This window comes from Taudactylus pleione, unplaced genomic scaffold, assembly GCF_031769625.1.
Source record: "Taudactylus pleione unplaced genomic scaffold, aTauple2 ptg000092l, whole genome shotgun sequence".
Lineage (NCBI taxonomy): Eukaryota > Metazoa > Chordata > Amphibia > Anura > Myobatrachidae > Taudactylus > Taudactylus pleione.
Genome location: NW_028284494.1, coordinates 6,671,711 through 6,696,293, shown reverse-complemented (window position 1 = coordinate 6,696,293; position 24,583 = coordinate 6,671,711). Strand labels below are relative to the sequence as shown.

Sequence of the window (24,583 nt, the reverse complement as noted above, 5' to 3'; positions counted from 1 at the left end):
GCCAGAGAAACATCGGTCCCGGAACCGATGCTTAGGCCCAAACAATGTTTTGTGAGCAATGCTAAAACCATGGGGCTAGTAGTACTAGCAACGTTCCCTTTCAATGTCCAATCCCCGGGGCAAAGAAGGGAGGGGGTGGACACATCCAGCAAAGCTTCAGAGTTGACACCAGCACAGCAGACACACAGACGCTTTCAAACAAAACCAAGCTGATTTTTACCAGAGATGATCAGGGGAAAGCGCGAACGCAGTCCCCCACTACCACAAATTATGCAGTCGAGTTTCCCGCATTTGGGGAAATCGCAGGGGTCAGCACACCCGGAGTGCAATGGATGAGCCTCGCCCTGGGAGAACCACCTTCGTGATCATGGTATCTCCCCTGCCAGGTAAGTATGAGTTGGACTAGGGCTGGGGAGGCCCGCTGCTCGGGCACACCCCCGTCAACTGAAGGAGGTTTACCTGGGGAGCATGCGCGAAGCGAACTCTCAGCTGAGGTCAACAACTGCAGGGAGGCCACATCTCTTCACCTGGAAGGGTGCCTTGTTGCTGAAGCACCCCCAAACTACATACGCACAAACTAGTGCAAGCATTCCCAGGGCACACTGCAGCAGACGGATTTGCATACGGTGATGTCATCCAAGCAGTCGGCCAAAGCTGGCTGCGAGCCTCGTCGGCGTATGAAAGGAAAAGGACAGGAAACAGGAAAAGTGCCGGGGGCGCGGGGCACGGCGGGCTTTCACGGGTGCCGTCTGGATGACTCCCAAGTCCGCCCTGCGTGGGGATCAAGGTGGGCAGCCACAGCACTTGAAGCACTCAGGCAGATTTCTTGCAGCAGCTGGACCGTGCAACAGCTCCAGGCCTGCTTTGCAAAGCAAGTGAAACAAGTGTGGGTCCTGCACCGCCCTCTATTGGTGGGATTACGCAAAGAACGCTGGAATGGCACAACAGCAAGGAAGCATGCAGCAAGCACACACAGGAGGAGAGGTCAGGACAGAGCGCGGCGCTGAGGGAAAGGTGGAAGCGCAGTTTACAGGGCGCAGGGGCCAAGTAGGGAGGGGAATCATTTGATGTTTCGCCGGAACCATCGGTCAGGTGGTTCCGATGTTTGACGCTTAACCCCGCGATGGTGAGGGAGCATCCGATGCTCCCTCCCCATTGCTAGGCTTCCCCCTCAACGTTGTCTTTGTGTGGGGCGCCGTGCGGCTGCGCAGGCTTGCTGGCAGCTGCACTCACCGTGCGGTACTTTGGGCTGCCGGCTGGCTCTCTTCGTGTCTGGTGCTCACAACCTAAGAGACCGAGGGCCTGATTGAGAGACGGACGCAACGCAGAGGTTACGCAGTGGAGAGCGGTTATTGGTGGTCTGCGCAAGCGTCTTGAGTCCCGCTGCGCACGGGTGAAATGTACTAGTTAGTGTGTTACATGCTTAAGTAGAAAAGGCCAGAGAAACATCGGTCCCGGAACCGATGCTTAGGCCCAAACAATGTTTTGTGAGCAATGCTAAAACCATGGGGCTAGTAGTACTAGCAACGTTCCCTTTCAATGTCCAATCCCCGGGGCAAAGAAGGGAGGGGGTGGACACATCCAGCAAAGCTTCAGAGTTGACACCAGCACAGCAGACACACAGACGCTTTCAAACAAAACCAAGCTGATTTTTACCAGAGATGATCAGGGGAAAGCGCGAACGCAGTCCCCCACTACCACAAATTATGCAGTCGAGTTTCCCGCATTTGGGGAAATCGCAGGGGTCAGCACACCCGGAGTGCAATGGATGAGCCTCGCCCTGGGAGAACCACCTTCGTGATCATGGTATCTCCCCTGCCAGGTAAGTATGAGTTGGATTAGGGCTGGGGAGGCCCGCTGCTCGGGCACACCCCCGTCAACTGAAGGAGGTTTACCTGGGGAGCATGCGCGAAGCGAACTCTCAGCTGAGGTCAACAACTGCAGGGAGGCCACATCTCTTCACCTGGAAGGGTGCCTTGTTGCTGAAGCACCCCCAAACTACATACGCACAAACTAGTGCAAGCATTCCCAGGGCACACTGCAGCAGACGGATTTGCATACGGTGATGTCATCCAAGCAGTCGGCCAAAGCTGGCTGCGAGCCTCGTCGGCGTATGAAAGGAAAAGGACAGGAAACAGGAAAAGTGCCGGGGGCGCGGGGCACGGCGGGCTTTCACGGGTGCCGTCTGGATGACTCCCAAGTCCGCCCTGCGTGGGGATCAAGGTGGGCAGCCACAGCACTTGAAGCACTCAGGCTGATTTCTTGCAGCAGCTGGACCGTGCAACAGCTCCAGGCCTGCTTTGCAAAGCAAGTGAAACAAGTGTGGGTCCTGCACCGCCCTCTATTGGTGGGATTACGCAAAGAACGCTGGAATGGCACAACAGCAAGGAAGCATGCAGCAAGCACACACAGGAGGAGAGGTCAGGACAGAGCGCGGCGCTGAGGGAAAGGTGGAAGCGCAGTTTACAGGGCGCAGGGGCCAAGTAGGGAGGGGAATCATTTGATGTTTCGCCGGAACCATCGGTCAGGTGGTTCCGATGTTTGACGCTTAACCCCGCGATGGTGAGGGAGCATCCGATGCTCCCTCCCCATTGCTAGGCTTCCCCCTCAACGTTGTCTTTGTGTGGGGCGCCGTGCGGCTGCGCAGGCTTGCTGGCAGCTGCACTCACCGTGCGGTACTTTGGGCTGCCGGCTGGCTCTCTTCGTGTCTGGTGCTCACAACCTAAGAGACCGAGGGCCTGATTGAGAGACGGACGCAACGCAGAGGTTACGCAGTGGAGAGCGGTTATTGGTGGTCTGCGCAAGCGTCTTGAGTCCCGCTGCGCACGGGTGAAATGTACTAGTTAGTGTGTTACATGCTTAAGTAGAAAAGGCCAGAGAAACATCGGTCCCGGAACCGATGCTTAGGCCCAAACAATGTTTTGTGAGCAATGCTAAAACCATGGGGCTAGTAGTACTAGCAACGTTCCCTTTCAATGTCCAATCCCCGGGGCAAAGAAGGGAGGGGGTGGACACATCCAGCAAAGCTTCAGAGTTGACACCAGCACAGCAGACACACAGACGCTTTCAAACAAAACCAAGCTGATTTTTACCAGAGATGATCAGGGGAAAGCGCGAACGCAGTCCCCCACTACCACAAATTATGCAGTCGAGTTTCCCGCATTTGGGGAAATCGCAGGGGTCAGCACACCCGGAGTGCAATGGATGAGCCTCGCCCTGGGAGAACCACCTTCGTGATCATGGTATCTCCCCTGCCAGGTAAGTATGAGTTGGACTAGGGCTGGGGAGGCCCGCTGCTCGGGCACACCCCCGTCAACTGAAGGAGGTTTACCTGGGGAGCATGCGCGAAGCGAACTCTCAGCTGAGGTCAACAACTGCAGGGAGGCCACATCTCTTCACCTGGAAGGGTGCCTTGTTGCTGAAGCACCCCCAAACTACATACGCACAAACTAGTGCAAGCATTCCCAGGGCACACTGCAGCAGACGGATTTGCATACGGTGATGTCATCCAAGCAGTCGGCCAAAGCTGGCTGCGAGCCTCGTCGGCGTATGAAAGGAAAAGGACAGGAAACAGGAAAAGTGCCGGGGGCGCGGGGCACGGCGGGCTTTCACGGGTGCCGTCTGGATGACTCCCAAGTCCGCCCTGCGTGGGGATCAAGGTGGGCAGCCACAGCACTTGAAGCACTCAGGCTGATTTCTTGCAGCAGCTGGACCGTGCAACAGCTCCAGGCCTGCTTTGCAAAGCAAGTGAAACAAGTGTGGGTCCTGCACCGCCCTCTATTGGTGGGATTACGCAAAGAACGCTGGAATGGCACAACAGCAAGGAAGCATGCAGCAAGCACACACAGGAGGAGAGGTCAGGACAGAGCGCGGCGCTGAGGGAAAGGTGGAAGCGCAGTTTACAGGGCGCAGGGGCCAAGTAGGGAGGGGAATCATTTGATGTTTCGCCGGAACCATCGGTCAGGTGGTTCCGATGTTTGACGCTTAACCCCGCGATGGTGAGGGAGCATCCGATGCTCCCTCCCCATTGCTAGGCTTCCCCCTCAACGTTGTCTTTGTGTGGGGCGCCGTGCGGCTGCGCAGGCTTGCTGGCAGCTGCACTCACCGTGCGGTACTTTGGGCTGCCGGCTGGCTCTCTTCGTGTCTGGTGCTCACAACCTAAGAGACCGAGGGCCTGATTGAGAGACGGACGCAACGCAGAGGTTACGCAGTGGAGAGCGGTTATTGGTGGTCTGCGCAAGCGTCTTGAGTCCCGCTGCGCACGGGTGAAATGTACTAGTTAGTGTGTTACATGCTTAAGTAGAAAAGGCCAGAGAAACATCGGTCCCGGAACCGATGCTTAGGCCCAAACAATGTTTTGTGAGCAATGCTAAAACCATGGGGCTAGTAGTACTAGCAACGTTCCCTTTCAATGTCCAATCCCCGGGGCAAAGAAGGGAGGGGGTGGACACATCCAGCAAAGCTTCAGAGTTGACACCAGCACAGCAGACACACAGACGCTTTCAAACAAAACCAAGCTGATTTTTACCAGAGATGATCAGGGGAAAGCGCGAACGCAGTCCCCCACTACCACAAATTATGCAGTCGAGTTTCCCGCATTTGGGGAAATCGCAGGGGTCAGCACACCCGGAGTGCAATGGATGAGCCTCGCCCTGGGAGAACCACCTTCGTGATCATGGTATCTCCCCTGCCAGGTAAGTATGAGTTGGACTAGGGCTGGGGAGGCCCGCTGCTCGGGCACACCCCCGTCAACTGAAGGAGGTTTACCTGGGGAGCATGCGCGAAGCGAACTCTCAGCTGAGGTCAACAACTGCAGGGAGGCCACATCTCTTCACCTGGAAGGGTGCCTTGTTGCTGAAGCACCCCCAAACTACATACGCACAAACTAGTGCAAGCATTCCCAGGGCACACTGCAGCAGACGGATTTGCATACGGTGATGTCATCCAAGCAGTCGGCCAAAGCTGGCTGCGAGCCTCGTCGGCGTATGAAAGGAAAAGGACAGGAAACAGGAAAAGTGCCGGGGGCGCGGGGCACGGCGAGCTTTCACGGGTGCCGTCTGGATGACTCCCAAGTCCGCCCTGCGTGGGGATCAAGGTGGGCAGCCACAGCACTTGAAGCACTCAGGCTGATTTCTTGCAGCAGCTGGACCGTGCAACAGCTCCAGGCCTGCTTTGCAAAGCAAGTGAAACAAGTGTGGGTCCTGCACCGCCCTCTATTGGTGGGATTACGCAAAGAACGCTGGAATGGCACAACAGCAAGGAAGCATGCAGCAAGCACACACAGGAGGAGAGGTCAGGACAGAGCGCGGCGCTGAGGGAAAGGTGGAAGCGCAGTTTACAGGGCGCAGGGGCCAAGTAGGGAGGGGAATCATTTGATGTTTCGCCGGAACCATCGGTCAGGTGGTTCCGATGTTTGACGCTTAACCCCGCGATGGTGAGGGAGCATCCGATGCTCCCTCCCCATTGCTAGGCTTCCCCCTCAACGTTGTCTTTGTGTGGGGCGCCGTGCGGCTGCGCAGGCTTGCTGGCAGCTGCACTCACCGTGCGGTACTTTGGGCTGCCGGCTGGCTCTCTTCGTGTCTGGTGCTCACAACCTAAGAGACCGAGGGCCTGATTGAGAGACGGACGCAACGCAGAGGTTACGCAGTGGAGAGCGGTTATTGGTGGTCTGCGCAAGCGTCTTGAGTCCCGCTGCGCGCGGGTGAAATGTACTAGTTAGTGTGTTACATGCTTAAGTAGAAAAGGCCAGAGAAACATCGGTCCCGGAACCGATGCTTAGGCCCAAACAATGTTTTGTGAGCAATGCTAAAACCATGGGGCTAGTAGTACTAGCAACGTTCCCTTTCAATGTCCAATCCCCGGGGCAAAGAAGGGAGGGGGTGGACACATCCAGCAAAGCTTCAGAGTTGACACCAGCACAGCAGACACACAGACGCTTTCAAACAAAACCAAGCTGATTTTTACCAGAGATGATCAGGGGAAAGCGCGAACGCAGTCCCCCACTACCACAAATTATGCAGTCGAGTTTCCCACATTTGGGGAAATCGCAGGGGTCAGCACACCCGGAGTGCAATGGATGAGCCTCGCCCTGGGAGAACCACCTTCGTGATCATGGTATCTCCCCTGCCAGGTAAGTATGAGTTGGACTAGGGCTGGGGAGGCCCGCTGCTCGGGCACACCCCCGTCAACTGAAGGAGGTTTACCTGGGGAGCATGCGCGAAGCGAACTCTCAGCTGAGGTCAACAACTGCAGGGAGGCCACATCTCTTCACCTGGAAGGGTGCCTTGTTGCTGAAGCACCCCCAAACTACATACGCACAAACTAGTGCAAGCATTCCCAGGGCACACTGCAGCAGACGGATTTGCATACGGTGATGTCATCCAAGCAGTCGGCCAAAGCTGGCTGCGAGCCTCGTCGGCGTATGAAAGGAAAAGGACAGGAAACAGGAAAAGTGCCGGGGGCGCGGGGCACGGCGGGCTTTCACGGGTGCCGTCTGGATGACTCCCAAGTCCGCCCTGCGTGGGGATCAAGGTGGGCAGCCACAGCACTTGAAGCACTCAGGCTGATTTCTTGCAGCAGCTGGACCGTGCAACAGCTCCAGGCCTGCTTTGCAAAGCAAGTGAAACAAGTGTGGGTCCTGCACCGCCCTCTATTGGTGGGATTACGCAAAGAACGCTGGAATGGCACAACAGCAAGGAAGCATGCAGCAAGCACACACAGGAGGAGAGGTCAGGACAGAGCGCGGCGCTGAGGGAAAGGTGGAAGCGCAGTTTACAGGGCGCAGGGGCCAAGTAGGGAGGGGAATCATTTGATGTTTCGCCGGAACCATCGGTCAGGTGGTTCCGATGTTTGACGCTTAACCCCGCGATGGTGAGGGAGCATCCGATGCTCCCTCCCCATTGCTAGGCTTCCCCCTCAACGTTGTCTTTGTGTGGGGCGCCGTGCGGCTGCGCAGGCTTGCTGGCAGCTGCACTCACCGTGCGGTACTTTGGGCTGCCGGCTGGCTCTCTTCGTGTCTGGTGCTCACAACCTAAGAGACCGAGGGCCTGATTGAGAGACGGACGCAACGCAGAGGTTACGCAGTGGAGAGCGGTTATTGGTGGTCTGCGCAAGCGTCTTGAGTCCCGCTGCGCACGGGTGAAATGTACTAGTTAGTGTGTTACATGCTTAAGTAGAAAAGGCCAGAGAAACATCGGTCCCGGAACCGATGCTTAGGCCCAAACAATGTTTTGTGAGCAATGCTAAAACCATGGGGCTAGTAGTACTAGCAACGTTCCCTTTCAATGTCCAATCCCCGGGGCAAAGAAGGGAGGGGGTGGACACATCCAGCAAAGCTTCAGAGTTGACACCAGCACAGCAGACACACAGACGCTTTCAAACAAAACCAAGCTGATTTTTACCAGAGATGATCAGGGGAAAGCGCGAACGCAGTCCCCCACTACCACAAATTATGCAGTTGAGTTTCCCGCATTTGGGGAAATCGCAGGGGTCAGCACACCCGGAGTGCAATGGATGAGCCTCGCCCTGGGAGAACCACCTTCGTGATCATGGTATCTCCCCTGCCAGGTAAGTATGAGTTGGACTAGGGCTGGGGAGGCCCGCTGCTCGGGCACACCCCCGTCAACTGAAGGAGGTTTACCTGGGGAGCATGCGCGAAGCGAACTCTCAGCTGAGGTCAACAACTGCAGGGAGGCCACATCTCTTCACCTGGAAGGGTGCCTTGTTGCTGAAGCACCCCCAAACTACATACGCACAAACTAGTGCAAGCATTCCCAGGGCACACTGCAGCAGACGGATTTGCATACGGTGATGTCATCCAAGCAGTCGGCCAAAGCTGGCTGCGAGCCTCGTCGGCGTATGAAAGGAAAAGGACAGGAAACAGGAAAAGTGCCGGGGGCGCGGGGCACGGCGGGCTTTCACGGGTGCCGTCTGGATGACTCCCAAGTCCGCCCTGCGTGGGGATCAAGGTGGGCAGCCACAGCACTTGAAGCACTCAGGCTGATTTCTTGCAGCAGCTGGACCGTGCAACAGCTCCAGGCCTGCTTTGCAAAGCAAGTGAAACAAGTGTGGGTCCTGCACCGCCCTCTATTGGTGGGATTACGCAAAGAACGCTGGAATGGCACAACAGCAAGGAAGCATGCAGCAAGCACACACAGGAGGAGAGGTCAGGACAGAGCGCGGCGCTGAGGGAAAGGTGGAAGCGCAGTTTACAGGGCGCAGGGGCCAAGTAGGGAGGGGAATCATTTGATGTTTCGCCGGAACCATCGGTCAGGTGGTTCCGATGTTTGACGCTTAACCCCGCGATGGTGAGGGAGCATCCGATGCTCCCTCCCCATTGCTAGGCTTCCCCCTCAACGTTGTCTTTGTGTGGGGCGCCGTGCGGCTGCGCAGGCTTGCTGGCAGCTGCACTCACCGTGCGGTACTTTGGGCTGCCGGCTGGCTCTCTTCGTGTCTGGTGCTCACAACCTAAGAGACCGAGGGCCTGATTGAGAGACGGACGCAACGCAGAGGTTACACAGTGGAGAGCGGTTATTGGTGGTCTGCGCAAGCGTCTTGAGTCCCGCTGCGCACGGGTGAAATGTACTAGTTAGTGTGTTACATGCTTAAGTAGAAAAGGCCAGAGAAACATCGGTCCCGGAACCGATGCTTAGGCCCAAACAATGTTTTGTGAGCAATGCTAAAACCATGGGGCTAGTAGTACTAGCAACGTTCCCTTTCAATGTCCAATCCCCGGGGCAAAGAAGGGAGGGGGTGGACACATCCAGCAAAGCTTCAGAGTTGACACCAGCACAGCAGACACACAGACGCTTTCAAACAAAACCAAGCTGATTTTTACCAGAGATGATCAGGGGAAAGCGCGAACGCAGTCCCCCACTACCACAAATTATGCAGTCGAGTTTCCCGCATTTGGGGAAATCGCAGGGGTCAGCACACCCGGAGTGCAATGGATGAGCCTCGCCCTGGGAGAACCACCTTCGTGATCATGGTATCTCCCCTGCCAGGTAAGTATGAGTTGGACTAGGGCTGGGGAGGCCCGCTGCTCGGGCACACCCCCGTCAACTGAAGGAGGTTTACCTGGGGAGCATGCGCGAAGCGAACTCTCAGCTGAGGTCAACAACTGCAGGGAGGCCACATCTCTTCACCTGGAAGGGTGCCTTGTTGCTGAAGCACCCCCAAACTACATACGCACAAACTAGTGCAAGCATTCCCAGGGCACACTGCAGCAGACGGATTTGCATACGGTGATGTCATCCAAGCAGTCGGCCAAAGCTGGCTGCGAGCCTCGTCGGCGTATGAAAGGAAAAGGACAGGAAACAGGAAAAGTGCCGGGGGCGCGGGGCACGGCGGGCTTTCACGGGTGCCGTCTGGATGACTCCCAAGTCCGCCCTGCGTGGGGATCAAGGTGGGCAGCCACAGCACTTGAAGCACTCAGGCTGATTTCTTGCAGCAGCTGGACCGTGCAACAGCTCCAGGCCTGCTTTGCAAAGCAAGTGAAACAAGTGTGGGTCCTGCACCGCCCTCTATTGGTGGGATTACGCAAAGAACGCTGGAATGGCACAACAGCAAGGAAGCATGCAGCAAGCACACACAGGAGGAGAGGTCAGGACAGAGCGCGGCGCTGAGGGAAAGGTGGAAGCGCAGTTTACAGGGCGCAGGGGCCAAGTAGGGATTGGAATCATTTGATGTTTCGCCGGAACCATCGGTCAGGTGGTTCCGATGTTTGACGCTTAACCCCGCGATGGTGAGGGAGCATCCGATGCTCCCCCCCCATTGCTAGGCTTCCCCCTCAACGTTGTCTTTGTGTGGGGCGCCGTGCGGCTGCGCAGGCTTGCTGGCAGCTGCACTCACCGTGCGGTACTTTGGGCTGCCGGCTGGCTCTCTTCGTGTCTGGTGCTCACAACCTAAGAGACCGAGGGCCTGATTGAGAGACGGACGCAACGCAGAGGTTACGCAGTGGAGAGCGGTTATTGGTGGTCTGCGCAAGCGTCTTGAGTCCCGCTGCGCACGGGTGAAATGTACTAGTTAGTGTGTTACATGCTTAAGTAGAAAAGGCCAGAGAAACATCGGTCCCGGAACCGATGCTTAGGCCCAAACAATGTTTTGTGAGCAATGCTAAAACCATGGGGCTAGTAGTACTAGCAACGTTCCCTTTCAATGTCCAATCCCCGGGGCAAAGAAGGGAGGGGGTGGACACATCCAGCAAAGCTTCAGAGTTGACACCAGCACAGCAGACACACAGACGCTTTCAAACAAAACCAAGCTGATTTTTACCAGAGATGATCAGGGGAAAGCGCGAACGCAGTCCCCCACTACCACAAATTATGCAGTCGAGTTTCCCGCATTTGGGGAAATCGCAGGGGTCAGCACACCCGGAGTGCAATGGATGAGCCTCGCCCTGGGAGAACCACCTTCGTGATCATGGTATCTCCCCTGCCAGGTAAGTATGAGTTGGACTAGGGCTGGGGAGGCCCGCTGCTCGGGCACACCCCCGTCAACTGAAGGAGGTTTACCTGGGGAGCATGCGCGAAGCGAACGCTCAGCTGAGGTCAACAACTGCAGGGAGGCCACATCTCTTCACCTGGAAGGGTGCCTTGTTGCTGAAGCACCCCCAAACTACATACGCACAAACTAGTGCAAGCATTCCCAGGGCACACTGCAGCAGACGGATTTGCATACGGTGATGTCATCCAAGCAGTCGGCCAAAGCTGGCTGCGAGCCTCGTCGGCGTATGAAAGGAAAAGGACAGGAAACAGGAAAAGTGCCGGGGGCGCGGGGCACGGCGGGCTTTCACGGGTGCCGTCTGGATGACTCCCAAGTCCGCCCTGCGTGGGGATCAAGGTGGGCAGCCACAGCACTTGAAGCACTCAGGCTGATTTCTTGCAGCAGCTGGACCGTGCAACAGCTCCAGGCCTGCTTTGCAAAGCAAGTGAAACAAGTGTGGGTCCTGCACCGCCCTCTATTGGTGGGATTACGCAAAGAACGCTGGAATGGCACAACAGCAAGGAAGCATGCAGCAAGCACACACAGGAGGAGAGGTCAGGACAGAGCGCGGCGCTGAGGGAAAGGTGGAAGCGCAGTTTACAGGGCGCAGGGGCCAAGTAGGGAGGGGAATCATTTGATGTTTCGCCGGAACCATCGGTCAGGTGGTTCCGATGTTTGACGCTTAACCCCGCGATGGTGAGGGAGCATCCGATGCTCCCTCCCCATTGCTAGGCTTCCCCCTCAACGTTGTCTTTGTGTGGGGCGCCGTGCGGCTGCGCAGGCTTGCTGGCAGCTGCACTCACCGTGCGGTACTTTGGGCTGCCGGCTGGCTCTCTTCGTGTCTGGTGCTCACAACCTAAGAGACCGAGGGCCTGATTGAGAGACGGACGCAACGCAGAGGTTACGCAGTGGAGAGCGGTTATTGGTGGTCTGCGCAAGCGTCTTGAGTCCCGCTGCGCACGGGTGAAATGTACTAGTTAGTGTGTTACATGCTTAAGTAGAAAAGGCCAGAGAAACATCGGTCCCGGAACCGATGCTTAGGCCCAAACAATGTTTTGTGAGCAATGCTAAAACCATGGGGCTAGTAGTACTAGCAACGTTCCCTTTCAATGTCCAATCCCCGGGGCAAAGAAGGGAGGGGGTGGACACATCCAGCAAAGCTTCAGAGTTGACACCAGCACAGCAGACACACAGACGCTTTCAAACAAAACCAAGCTGATTTTTACCAGAGATGATCAGGGGAAAGCGCGAACGCAGTCCCCCACTACCACAAATTATGCAGTCGAGTTTCCCGCATTTGGGGAAATCGCAGGGGTCAGCACACCCGGAGTGCAATGGATGAGCCTCGCCCTGGGAGAACCACCTTCGTGATCATGGTATCTCCCTTGCCAGGTAAGTATGAGTTGGACTAGGGCTGGGGAGGCCCGCTGCTCGGGCACACCCCCGTCAACTGAAGGAGGTTTACCTGGGGAGCATGCGCGAAGCGAACGCTCAGCTGAGGTCAACAACTGCAGGGAGGCCACATCTCTTCACCTGGAAGGGTGCCTTGTTGCTGAAGCACCCCCAAACTACATACGCACAAACTAGTGCAAGCATTCCCAGGGCACACTGCAGCAGACGGATTTGCATACGGTGATGTCATCCAAGCAGTCGGCCAAAGCTGGCTGCGAGCCTCGTCGGCGTATGAAAGGAAAAGGACAGGAAACAGGAAAAGTGCCGGGGGCGCGGGGCACGGCGGGCTTTCACGGGTGCCGTCTGGATGACTCCCAAGTCCGCCCTGCGTGGGGATCAAGGTGGGCAGCCACAGCACTTGAAGCACTCAGGCTGATTTCTTGCAGCAGCTGGACCGTGCAACAGCTCCAGGCCTGCTTTGCAAAGCAAGTGAAACAAGTGTGGGTCCTGCACCGCCCTCTATTGGTGGGATTACGCAAAGAACGCTGGAATGGCACAACAGCAAGGAAGCATGCAGCAAGCACACACAGGAGGAGAGGTCAGGACAGAGCGCGGCGCTGAGGGAAAGGTGGAAGCGCAGTTTACAGGGCGCAGGGGCCAAGTAGGGAGGGGAATCATTTGATGTTTCGCCGGAACCATCGGTCAGGTGGTTCCGATGTTTGACGCTTAACCCCGCGATGGTGAGGGAGCATCCGATGCTCCCTCCCCATTGCTAGGCTTCCCCCTCAACGTTGTCTTTGTGTGGGGCGCCGTGCGGCTGCGCAGGCTTGCTGGCAGCTGCACTCACCGTGCGGTACTTTGGGCTGCCGGCTGGCTCTCTTCGTGTCTGGTGCTCACAACCTAAGAGACCGAGGGCCTGATTGAGAGACGGACGCAACGCAGAGGTTACGCAGTGGAGAGCGGTTATTGGTGGTCTGCGCAAGCGTCTTGAGTCCCGCTGCGCACGGGTGAAATGTACTAGTTAGTGTGTTACATGCTTAAGTAGAAAAGGCCAGAGAAACATCGGTCCCGGAACCGATGCTTAGGCCCAAACAATGTTTTGTGAGCAATGCTAAAACCATGGGGCTAGTAGTACTAGCAACGTTCCCTTTCAATGTCCAATCCCCGGGGCAAAGAAGGGAGGGGGTGGACACATCCAGCAAAGCTTCAGAGTTGACACCAGCACAGCAGACACACAGACGCTTTCAAACAAAACCAAGCTGATTTTTACCAGAGATGATCAGGGGAAAGCGCGAACGCAGTCCCCCACTACCACAAATTATGCAGTCGAGTTTCCCGCATTTGGGGAAATCGCAGGGGTCAGCACACCCGGAGTGCAATGGATGAGCCTCGCCCTGGGAGAACCACCTTCGTGATCATGGTATCTCCCCTGCCAGGTAAGTATGAGTTGGACTAGGGCTGGGGAGGCCCGCTGCTCGGGCACACCCCCGTCAACTGAAGGAGGTTTACCTGGGGAGCATGCGCGAAGCAAACTCTCAGCTGAGGTCAACAACTGCAGGGAGGCCACATCTCTTCACCTGGAAGGGTGCCTTGTTGCTGAAGCACCCCCAAACTACATACGCACAAACTAGTGCAAGCATTCCCAGGGCACACTGCAGCAGACGGATTTGCATACGGTGATGTCATCCAAGCAGTCGGCCAAAGCTGGCTGCGAGCCTCGTCGGCGTATGAAAGGAAAAGGACAGGAAACAGGAAAAGTGCCGGGGGCGCGGGGCACGGCGGGCTTTCACGGGTGCCGTCTGGATGACTCCCAAGTCCGCCCTGCGTGGGGATCAAGGTGGGCAGCCACAGCACTTGAAGCACTCAGGCAGATTTCTTGCAGCAGCTGGACCGTGCAACAGCTCCAGGCCTGCTTTGCAAAGCAAGTGAAACAAGTGTGGGTCCTGCACCGCCCTCTATTGGTGGGATTACGCAAAGAACGCTGGAATGGCACAACAGCAAGGAAGCATGCAGCAAGCACACACAGGAGGAGAGGTCAGGACAGAGCGCGGCGCTGAGGGAAAGGTGGAAGCGCAGTTTACAGGGCGCAGGGGCCAAGTAGGGAGGGGAATCATTTGATGTTTCGCCGGAACCATCGGTCAGGTGGTTCCGATGTTTGACGCTTAACCCCGCGATGGTGAGGGAGCATCCGATGCTCCCTCCCCATTGCTAGGCTTCCCCCTCAACGTTGTCTTTGTGTGGGGCGCCGTGCGGCTGCGCAGGCTTGCTGGCAGCTGCACTCACCGTGCGGTACTTTGGGCTGCCGGCTGGCTCTCTTCGTGTCTGGTGCTCACAACCTAAGAGACCGAGGGCCTGATTGAGAGACGGACGCAACGCAGAGGTTACGCAGTGGAGAGCGGTTATTGGTGGTCTGCGCAAGCGTCTTGAGTCCCGCTGCGCACGGGTGAAATGTACTAGTTAGTGTGTTACATGCTTAAGTAGAAAAGGCCAGAGAAACATCGGTCCCGGAACCGATGCTTAGGCCCAAACAATGTTTTGTGAGCAATGCTAAAACCATGGGGCTAGTAGTACTAGCAACGTTCCCTTTCAATGTCCAATCCCCGGGGCAAAGAAGGGAGGGGGTGGACACATCCAGCAAAGCTTCAGAGTTGACACCAGCACAGCAGACACACAGACGCTTTCAAACAAAACCAAGCTGATTTTTACCAGAGATGATCAGGGGAAAGCGCGAACGCAGTCCCCCACTACCACAAATTATGCAGTCGAGTTTCCCGCATTTGGGGAAATCGCAGGGGTCAGCACACCCGGAGTGCAATGGATGAGCCTCGCCCTGGGAGAACCACCTTCGTGATCATGGTATCTCCCCTGCCAGGTAAGTATGAGTTGGATTAGGGCTGGGGAGGCCCGCTGCTCGGGCACACCCCCGTCAACTGAAGGAGGTTTACCTGGGGAGCATGCGCGAAGCGAACGCTCAGCTGAGGTCAACAACTGCAGGGAGGCCACATCTCTTCACCTGGAAGGGTGCCTTGTTGCTGAAGCACCCCCAAACTACATACGCACAAACTAGTGCAAGCATTCCCAGGGCACACTGCAGCAGACGGATTTGCATACGGTGATGTCATCCAAGCAGTCGGCCAAAGCTGGCTGCGAGCCTCGTCGGCGTATGAAAGGAAAAGGACAGGAAACAGGAAAAGTGCCGGGGGCGCGGGGCACGGCGGGCTTTCACGGGTGCCGTCTGGATGACTCCCAAGTCCGCCCTGCGTGGGGATCAAGGTGGGCAGCCACAGCACTTGAAGCACTCAGGCTGATTTCTTGCAGCAGCTGGACCGTGCAACAGCTCCAGGCCTGCTTTGCAAAGCAAGTGAAACAAGTGTGGGTCCTGCACCGCCCTCTATTGGTGGGATTACGCAAAGAACGCTGGAATGGCACAACAGCAAGGAAGCATGCAGCAAGCACACACAGGAGGAGAGGTCAGGACAGAGCGCGGCGCTGAGGGAAAGGTGGAAGCGCAGTTTACAGGGCGCAGGGGCCAAGTAGGGAGGGGAATCATTTGATGTTTCGCCGGAACCATCGGTCAGGTGGTTCCGATGTTTGACGCTTAACCCCGCGATGGTGAGGGAGCATCCGATGCTCCCTCCCCATTGCTAGGCTTCCCCCTCAACGTTGTCTTTGTGTGGGGCGCCGTGCGGCTGCGCAGGCTTGCTGGCAGCTGCACTCACCGTGCGGTACTTTGGGCTGCCGGCTGGCTCTCTTCGTGTCTGGTGCTCACAACCTAAGAGACCGAGGGCCTGATTGAGAGACGGACGCAACGCAGAGGTTACGCAGTGGAGAGCGGTTATTGGTGGTCTGCGCAAGCGTCTTGAGTCCCGCTGCGCACGGGTGAAATGTACTAGTTAGTGTGTTACATGCTTAAGTAGAAAAGGCCAGAGAAACATCGGTCCCGGAACCGATGCTTAGGCCCAAACAATGTTTTGTGAGCAATGCTAAAACCATGGGGCTAGTAGTACTAGCAACGTTCCCTTTCAATGTCCAATCCCCGGGGCAAAGAAGGGAGGGGGTGGACACATCCAGCAAAGCTTCAGAGTTGACACCAGCACAGCAGACACACAGACGCTTTCAAACAAAACCAAGCTGATTTTTACCAGAGATGATCAGGGGAAAGCGCGAACGCAGTCCCCCACTACCACAAATTATGCAGTCGAGTTTCCCGCATTTGGGGAAATCGCAGGGGTCAGCACACCCGGAGTGCAATGGATGAGCCTCGCCCTGGGAGAACCACCTTCGTGATCATGGTATCTCCCCTGCCAGGTAAGTATGAGTTGGACTAGGGCTGGGGAGGCCCGCTGCTCGGGCACACCCCCGTCAACTGAAGGAGGTTTACCTGGGGAGCATGCGCGAAGCAAACTCTCAGCTGAGGTCAACAACTGCAGGGAGGCCACATCTCTTCACCTGGAAGGGTGCCTTGTTGCTGAAGCACCCCCAAACTACATACGCACAAACTAGTGCAAGCATTCCCAGGGCACACTGCAGCAGACGGATTTGCATACGGTGATGTCATCCAAGCAGTCGGCCAAAGCTGGCTGCGAGCCTCGTCGGCGTATGAAAGGAAAAGGACAGGAAACAGGAAAAGTGCCGGGGGCGCGGGGCACGGCGGGCTTTCACGGGTGCCGTCTGGATGACTCCCAAGTCCGCCCTGCGTGGGGATCAAGGTGGGCAGCCACAGCACTTGAAGCACTCAGGCAGATTTCTTGCAGCAGCTGGACCGTGCAACAGCTCCAGGCCTGCTTTGCAAAGCAAGTGAAACAAGTGTGGGTCCTGCACCGCCCTCTATTGGTGGGATTACGCAAAGAACGCTGGAATGGCACAACAGCAAGGAAGCATGCAGCAAGCACACACAGGAGGAGAGGTCAGGACAGAGCGCGGCGCTGAGGGAAAGGTGGAAGCGCAGTTTACAGGGCGCAGGGGCCAAGTAGGGAGGGGAATCATTTGATGTTTCGCCGGAACCATCGGTCAGGTGGTTCCGATGTTTGACGCTTAACCCCGCGATGGTGAGGGAGCATCCGATGCTCCCTCCCCATTGCTAGGCTTCCCCCTCAACGTTGTCTTTGTGTGGGGCGCCGTGCGGCTGCGCAGGCTTGCTGGCAGCTGCACTCACCGTGCGGTACTTTGGGCTGCCGGCTGGCTCTCTTCGTGTCTGGTGCTCACAACCTAAGAGACCGAGGGCCTGATTGAGAGACGGACGCAACGCAGAGGTTACGCAGTGGAGAGCGGTTATTGGTGGTCTGCGCAAGCGTCTTGAGTCCCGCTGCGCACGGGTGAAATGTACTAGTTAGTGTGTTACATGCTTAAGTAGAAAAGGCCAGAGAAACATCGGTCCCGGAACCGATGCTTAGGCCCAAACAATGTTTTGTGAGCAATGCTAAAACCATGGGGCTAGTAGTACTAGCAACGTTCCCTTTCAATGTCCAATCCCCGGGGCAAAGAAGGGAGGGGGTGGACACATCCAGCAAAGCTTCAGAGTTGACACCAGCACAGCAGACACACAGACGCTTTCAAACAAAACCAAGCTGATTTTTACCAGAGATGATCAGGGGAAAGCGCGAACGCAGTCCCCCACTACCACAAATTATGCAGTCGAGTTTCCCGCATTTGGGGAAATCGCAGGGGTCAGCACACCCGGAGTGCAATGGATGAGCCTCGCCCTGGGAGAACCACCTTCGTGATCATGGTATCTCCCCTGCCAGGTAAGTATGAGTTGGATTAGGGCTGGGGAGGCCCGCTGCTCGGGCACACCCCCGTCAACTGAAGGAGGTTTACCTGGGGAGCATGCGCGAAGCGAACGCTCAGCTGAGGTCAACAACTGCAGGGAGGCCACATCTCTTCACCTGGAAGGGTGCCTTGTTGCTGAAGCACCCCCAAACTACATACGCACAAACTAGTGCAAGCATTCCCAGGGCACACTGCAGCAGACGGATTTGCATACGGTGATGTCATCCAAGCAGTCGGCCAAAGCTGGCTGCGAGCCTCGTCGGCGTATGAAAGGAAAAGGACAGGAAACAGGAAAAGTGCCGGGGGCGCGGGGCACGGCGGGCTTTCACGGGTGCCGTCTGGATGACTCCCAAGTCCGCCCTGCGTGGGGATCAAGGTGGGCAGCCACAGCACTTGAAGCACTCAGGCTGATTTCTTGCAGCAGCTGGACCGTGCAACAGCTCCAGGCCTGCTTTGCAAAGCAAGTGAAACAAGTGTGGGTCCTGCACCGCCCTCTATTGGTGGGATTACGCAAAGAACGCTGGAATGGCACAACAGCAAGGAAGCATGCAGCAAGCACACACAGGAGGAGAGGTCAGGACAGAGCGCGGCGCTGAGGGAAAGGTGGAAGCGCAGTTTACAGGGCGCAGGGGCCAAGTAGGGAGGGGAATCATTTGATGTTTCGCCGGAACCATCGGTCAGGTGGTTCCGATGTTTGACGCTTAACCCCGCGATGGTGAGGGAGCATCCGATGCTCCCTCCCCATTGCTAGGCTTCCCCCTCAACGTTGTCTTTGTGTGGGGCGCCGTGCGGCTGCGCAGGCTTGCTGGCAGCTGCACTCACCGTGCGGTACTTTGGGCTGCCGGCTGGCTCTCTTCGTGTCTGGTGCTCACAACCTAAGAGACCGAGGGCCTGAATGAGAGACGGACGCAACGCAGAGGTTACGCAGTGGAGAGCGGTTATTGGTGGTCTGCGCAAGCGTCTTGAGTCCCGCTGCGCACGGGTGAAATGTACTAGTTAGTGTGTTACATGCTTAAGTAGAAAAGGCCAGAGAAACATCGGTCCCGGAACCGATGCTTAGGCCCAAACAATGTTTTGTGAGCAATGCTAAAACCATGGGGCTAGTAGTACTAGCAACGTTCCCTTTCAATGTCCAATCCCCGGGGCAAAGAAGGGAGGGGGTGGACACATCCAGCAAAGCTTCAGAGTTGACACCAGCACAGCAGACACACAGACGCTTTCAAACAAAACCAAGCTGATTTTTACCAGAGATGATCAGGGGAAAGCGCGAACGCAGTCCCCCACTACCACAAATTATGCAGTCGAGTTTCCCGCATTTGGGGAAATCGCAGGGGTCAGCACACCCGGAGTGCAATGGATGAGCCTCGCCCTGGGAGAACCACCTTCGTGATCATGGTATCTCCCCTGCCAGGTAAGTATGAGTTGGACTAGGGCTGGGGAGGCCCGCTGCTCGGGCACACCCCCGTCAACTGAAGGAGGTTTACCTGGGGAGCATGCGCGAAGCGAACTCTCAGCTGAGGTCAACAACTGCAGGGAGGCCACATCTCTTCACCTGGAAGGGTGCCTTGTTGCTGAAGCACCCCCAAACTACATACGCACAAACTAGTGCAAGCATTCCCAGGGCACACTGCAGCAGACGGATTTGCATACGGTGATGTCATCCAAGCAGTCGGCCAAAGCTGGCTGCGAGCCTCGTCGGCGTATGAAAGGAAAAGGACAGGAAACAGGAAAAGTGCCGGGGGCGCGGGGCACGGCGGGCTTTCACGGGTGCCGTCTGGATGACTCCCAAGTCCGCCCTGCGTGGGGATCAAGGTGGGCAGCCACAGCACTTGAAGCACTCAGGCTGATTTCTTGCAGCAGCTGGACCGTGCAACAGCTCCAGGCCTGCTTTGCAAAGCAAGTGAAACAAGTGTGGGTCCTGCACCGCCCTCTATTGGTGGGATTACGCAAAGAACGCTGGAATGGCACAACAGCAAGGAAGCATGCAGCAAGCACACACAGGAGGAGAGGTCAGGACAGAGCGCGGCGCTGAGGGAAAGGTGGAAGCGCAGTTTACAGGGCGCAGGGGCCAAGTAGGGAGGGGAATCATTTGATGTTTCGCCGGAACCATCGGTCAGGTGGTTCCGATGTTTGACGCTTAACCCCGCGATGGTGAGGGAGCATCCGATGCTCCCTCCCCATTGCTAGGCTTCCCCCTCAACGTTGTCTTTGTGTGGGGCGCCGTGCGGCTGCGCAGGCTTGCTGGCAGCTGCACTCACCGTGCGGTACTTTGGGCTGCCGGCTGGCTCTCTTCGTGTCTGGTGCTCACAACCTAAGAGACCGAGGGCCTGATTGAGAGACGGACGCAACGCAGAGGTTACGCAGTGGAGAGCGGTTATTGGTGGTCTGCGCAAGCGTCTTGAGTCCCGCTGCGCACGGGTGAAATGTACTAGTTAGTGTGTTACATGCTTAAGTAGAAAAGGCCAGAGAAACATCGGTCCCGGAACCGATGCTTAGGCCCAAACAATGTTTTGTGAGCAATGCTAAAACCATGGGGCTAGTAGTACTAGCAACGTTCCCTTTCAATGTCCAATCCCCGGGGCAAAGAAGGGAGGGGGTGGACACATCCAGCAAAGCTTCAGAGTTGACACCAGCACAGCAGACACACAGATGCTTTCAAACAAAACCAAGCTGATTTTTACCAGAGATGATCAGGGGAAAGCGCGAACGCAGTCCCCCACTACCACAAATTATGCAGTCGAGTTTCCCGCATTTGGGGAAATCGCAGGGGTCAGCACACCCGGAGTGCAATGGATGAGCCTCGCCCTGGGAGAACCACCTTCGTGATCATGGTATCTCCCCTGCCAGGTAAGTATGAGTTGGACTAGGGCTGGGGAGGCCCGCTGCTCGGGCACACCCCCGTCAACTGAAGGAGGTTTACCTGGGGAGCATGCGCGAAGCGAACTCTCAGCTGAGGTCAACAACTGCAGGGAGGCCACATCTCTTCACCTGGAAGGGTGCCTTGTTGCTGAAGCACCCCCAAACTACATACGCACAAACTAGTGCAAGCATTCCCAGGGCACACTGCAGCAGACGGATTTGCATACGGTGATGTCATCCAAGCAGTCGGCCAAAGCTGGCTGCGAGCCTCGTCGGCGTATGAAAGGAAAAGGACAGGAAACAGGAAAAGTGCCGGGGGCGCGGGGCACGGCGAGCTTTCACGGGTGCCGTCTGGATGACTCCCAAGTCCGCCCTGCGTGGGGATCAAGGTGGGCAGCCACAGCACTTGAAGCACTCAGGCTGATTTCTTGCAGCAGCTGGACCGTGCAACAGCTCCAGGCCTGCTTTGCAAAGCAAGTGAAACAAGTGTGGGTCCTGCACCGCCCTCTATTGGTGGGATTACGCAAAGAACGCTGGAATGGCACAACAGCAAGGAAGCATGCAGCAAGCACACACAGGAGGAGAGGTCAGGACAGAGCGCGGCGCTGAGGGAAAGGTGGAAGCGCAGTTTACAGGGCGCAGGGGCCAAGTAGGGAGGGGAATCATTTGATGTTTCGCCGGAACCATCGGTCAGGTGGTTCCGATGTTTGACGCTTAACCCCGCGATGGTGAGGGAGCATCCGATGCTCCCTCCCCATTGCTAGGCTTCCCCCTCAACGTTGTCTTTGTGTGGGGCGCCGTGCGGCTGCGCAGGCTTGCTGGCAGCTGCACTCACCGTGCGGTACTTTGGGCTGCCGGCTGGCTCTCTTCGTGTCTGGTGCTCACAACCTAAGAGACCGAGGGCCTGATTGAGAGACGGACGCAACGCAGAGGTTACGCAGTGGAGAGCGGTTATTGGTGGTCTGCGCAAGCGTCTTGAGTCCCGCTGCGCACGGGTGAAATGTACTAGTTAGTGTGTTACATGCTTAAGTAGAAAAGGCCAGAGAAACATCGGTCCCGGAACCGATGCTTAGGCCCAAACAATGTTTTGTGAGCAATGCTAAAACCATGGGGCTAGTAGTACTAGCAACGTTCCCTTTCAATGTCCAATCCCCGTGGCAAAGAAGGGAGGGGGTGGACACATCCAGCAAAGCTTCAGAGTTGACACCAGCACAGCAGACACACAGACGCTTTCAAACAAAACCAAACTGATTTTTACCAGAGATGATCAGGGGAAAGCGCGAACGCAGTCCCCCACTACCACAAATTATGCAGTCGAGTTTCCCGCATTTGGGGAAATCGCAGGGGTCAGCACACCCGGAGTGCAATGGATGAGCCTCGCCCTGGGAGAACCACCTTCGTGATCATGGTATCTCCCCTGCCAGGTAAGTATGAGTTGGACTAGGGCTGGGGAGGCCCGCTGCTCGGGCACACCCCCGTCAACTGAAGGAGGTTTACCTGGGGAGCATGCGCGAAGCGAACGCTCAGCTGAGGTCAACAACTGCAGGGAGGCCACATCTCTTCACCTGGAAGGGTGCCTTGTTGCTGAAGCACCCCCAAACTACATACGCACAAACTAGTGCAAGCATTCCCAGGGCACACTGCAGCAGACGGATTTGCATACGGTGATGTCATCCAAGCAGTCGGCCAAAGCTGGCTGCGAGCCTCGTCGGCGTATGAAAGGAAAAGGACAGGAAACAGGAAAAGTGCCGGGGGCGCGGGGCACGGCGGGCTTTCACGGGTGCCGTCTGGATGACTCCCAAGTCCGCCCTGCGTGGGGATCAAGGTGGGCAGCCACAGCACTTGAAGCACTCAGGCTGATTTCTTGCAGCAGCTGGACCGTGCAACAGCTCCAGGCCTGCTTTGCAAAGCAAGTGAAACAAGTGTGGGTCCTGCACCGCCCTCTATTGGTGGGATTACGCAAAGAACGCTGGAATGGCACAACAGCAAGGAAGCATGCAGCAAGCACACACAGGAGGAGAGGTCAGGACAGAGCGCGGCGCTGAGGGAAAGGTGGAAGCGCAGTTTACAGGGCGCAGGGGCCAAGTAGGGAGGGGAATCATTTGATGTTTCGCCGGAACCATCGGTCAGGTGGTTCCGATGTTTGACGCTTAACCCCGCGATGGTGAGGGAGCATCCGATGCTCCCTCCCCATTGCTAGGCTTCCCCCTCAACGTTGTCTTTGTGTGGGGCGCCGTGCGGCTGCGCAGGCTTGCTGGCAGCTGCACTCACCGTGCGGTACTTTGGGCTGCCGGCTGGCTCTCTTCGTGTCTGGTGCTCACAACCTAAGAGACCGAGGGCCTGATTGAGAGACGGACGCAACGCAGAGGTTACGCAGTGGAGAGCGGTTATTGGTGGTCTGCGCAAGCGTCTTGAGTCCCGCTGCGCACGGGTGAAATGTACTAGTTAGTGTGTTACATGCTTAAGTAGAAAAGGCCAGAGAAACATCGGTCCCGGAACCGATGCTTAGGCCCAAACAATGTTTTGTGAGCAATGCTAAAACCATGGGGCTAGTAGTACTAGCAACGTTCCCTTTCAATGTCCAATCCCCGGGGCAAAGAAGGGAGGGGGTGGACACATCCAGCAAAGCTTCAGAGTTGACACCAGCACAGCAGACACACAGACGCTTTCAAACAAAACCAAGCTGATTTTTACCAGAGATGATCAGGGGAAAGCGCGAACGCAGTCCCCCACTACCACAAATTATGCAGTCGAGTTTCCCGCATTTGGGGAAATCGCAGGGGTCAGCACACCCGGAGTGCAATGGATGAGCCTCGCCCTGGGAGAACCACCTTCGTGATCATGGTATCTCCCCTGCCAGGTAAGTATGAGTTGGACTAGGGCTGGGGAGGCCCGCTGCTCGGGCACACCCCCGTCAACTGAAGGAGGTTTACCTGGGGAGCATGCGCGAAGCGAACGCTCAGCTGAGGTCAACAACTGCAGGGAGGCCACATCTCTTCACCTGGAAGGGTGCCTTGTTGCTGAAGCACCCCCAAACTACATACGCACAAACTAGTGCAAGCATTCCCAGGGCACACTGCAGCAGACGGATTTGCATACGGTGATGTCATCCAAGCAGTCGGCCAAAGCTGGCTGCGAGCCTCGTCGGCGTATGAAAGGAAAAGGACAGGAAACAGGAAAAGTGCCGGGGGCGCGGGGCACGGCGGGCTTTCACGGGTGCCGTCTGGATGACTCCCAAGTCCGCCCTGCGTGGGGATCAAGGTGGGCAGCCACAGCACTTGAAGCACTCAGGCTGATTTCTTGCAGCAGCTGGACCGTGCAACAGCTCCAGGCCTGCTTTGCAAAGCAAGTGAAACAAGTGTGGGTCCTGCACCGCCCTCTATTGGTGGGATTACGCAAAGAACGCTGGAATGGCACAACAGCAAGGAAGCATGCAGCAAGCACACACAGGAGGAGAGGTCAGGACAGAGCGCGGCGCTGAGGGAAAGGTGGAAGCGCAGTTTACAGGGCGCAGGGGCCAAGTAGGGAGGGGAATCATTTGATGTTTCGCCGGAACCATCGGTCAGGTGGTTCCGATGTTTGACGCTTAACCCCGCGATGGTGAGGGAGCATCCGATGCTCCCTCCCCATTGCTAGGCTTCCCCCTCAACGTTGTCTTTGTGTGGGGCGCCGTGCGGCTGCGCAGGCTTGCTGGCAGCTGCACTCACCGTGCGGTACTTTGGGCTGCCGGCTGGCTCTCTTCGTGTCTGGTGCTCACAACCTAAGAGACCGAGGGCCTGATTGAGAGACGGACGCAACGCAGAGGTTACGCAGTGGAGAGCGGTTATTGGTGGTCTGCGCAAGCGTCTTGAGTCCCGCTGCGCACGGGTGAAATGTACTAGTTAGTGTGTTACATGCTTAAGTAGAAAAGGCCAGAGAAACATCGGTCCCGGAACCGATGCTTAGGCCCAAACAATGTTTTGTGAGCAATGCTAAAACCATGGGGCTAGTAGTACTAGCAACGTTCCCTTTCAATGTCCAATCCCCGGGGCAAAGAAGGGAGGGGGTGGACACATCCAGCAAAGCTTCAGAGTTGACACCA

At 56.8% G+C, this 24,583-nt stretch overlaps 1 protein-coding gene and 17 non-coding genes across 18 annotated transcripts in view; all 18 read right to left on the bottom strand.

The window, feature by feature from the left end:
- SLC38A9 (solute carrier family 38 member 9) overlaps positions 1–24,583 on the bottom strand; it is a 270,792-nt gene that overhangs the window by 207,979 nt on the left and 38,230 nt on the right. The gene's annotated exons all lie outside the window — the stretch shown is intronic.
- On the bottom strand, positions 231–394 carry LOC148527041 (U1 spliceosomal RNA). Its single transcript, XR_015878185.1, has one exon. It is a non-coding gene; the product is annotated as a U1 spliceosomal RNA (small nuclear RNA).
- LOC148527040 (U1 spliceosomal RNA) lies at positions 1,667–1,830 on the bottom strand. The gene has a single exon (XR_015878184.1). It is a non-coding gene; the product is annotated as a U1 spliceosomal RNA (small nuclear RNA).
- On the bottom strand, positions 3,103–3,266 carry LOC148527039 (U1 spliceosomal RNA). Its single transcript, XR_015878182.1, has one exon. It is a non-coding gene; the product is annotated as a U1 spliceosomal RNA (small nuclear RNA).
- LOC148527038 (U1 spliceosomal RNA) lies at positions 4,539–4,702 on the bottom strand. The gene has a single exon (XR_015878181.1). It is a non-coding gene; the product is annotated as a U1 spliceosomal RNA (small nuclear RNA).
- Positions 5,975–6,138, bottom strand: LOC148527037 (U1 spliceosomal RNA). The gene has a single exon (XR_015878065.1). It is a non-coding gene; the product is annotated as a U1 spliceosomal RNA (small nuclear RNA).
- LOC148527036 (U1 spliceosomal RNA) lies at positions 7,411–7,574 on the bottom strand. The gene has a single exon (XR_015878155.1). It is a non-coding gene; the product is annotated as a U1 spliceosomal RNA (small nuclear RNA).
- Positions 8,847–9,010, bottom strand: LOC148527035 (U1 spliceosomal RNA). The gene has a single exon (XR_015878180.1). It is a non-coding gene; the product is annotated as a U1 spliceosomal RNA (small nuclear RNA).
- On the bottom strand, positions 10,283–10,446 carry LOC148527034 (U1 spliceosomal RNA). The gene has a single exon (XR_015878179.1). It is a non-coding gene; the product is annotated as a U1 spliceosomal RNA (small nuclear RNA).
- LOC148527033 (U1 spliceosomal RNA) lies at positions 11,719–11,882 on the bottom strand. The gene has a single exon (XR_015878156.1). It is a non-coding gene; the product is annotated as a U1 spliceosomal RNA (small nuclear RNA).
- LOC148527032 (U1 spliceosomal RNA) lies at positions 13,155–13,318 on the bottom strand. The gene has a single exon (XR_015878178.1). It is a non-coding gene; the product is annotated as a U1 spliceosomal RNA (small nuclear RNA).
- LOC148527031 (U1 spliceosomal RNA) lies at positions 14,591–14,754 on the bottom strand. The gene has a single exon (XR_015878176.1). It is a non-coding gene; the product is annotated as a U1 spliceosomal RNA (small nuclear RNA).
- On the bottom strand, positions 16,027–16,190 carry LOC148527030 (U1 spliceosomal RNA). Its single transcript, XR_015878175.1, has one exon. It is a non-coding gene; the product is annotated as a U1 spliceosomal RNA (small nuclear RNA).
- LOC148527029 (U1 spliceosomal RNA) lies at positions 17,463–17,626 on the bottom strand. The gene has a single exon (XR_015878174.1). It is a non-coding gene; the product is annotated as a U1 spliceosomal RNA (small nuclear RNA).
- Positions 18,899–19,062, bottom strand: LOC148527028 (U1 spliceosomal RNA). Its single transcript, XR_015878173.1, has one exon. It is a non-coding gene; the product is annotated as a U1 spliceosomal RNA (small nuclear RNA).
- Positions 20,335–20,498, bottom strand: LOC148527027 (U1 spliceosomal RNA). The gene has a single exon (XR_015878172.1). It is a non-coding gene; the product is annotated as a U1 spliceosomal RNA (small nuclear RNA).
- On the bottom strand, positions 21,771–21,934 carry LOC148527026 (U1 spliceosomal RNA). The gene has a single exon (XR_015878171.1). It is a non-coding gene; the product is annotated as a U1 spliceosomal RNA (small nuclear RNA).
- On the bottom strand, positions 23,207–23,370 carry LOC148527025 (U1 spliceosomal RNA). Its single transcript, XR_015878170.1, has one exon. It is a non-coding gene; the product is annotated as a U1 spliceosomal RNA (small nuclear RNA).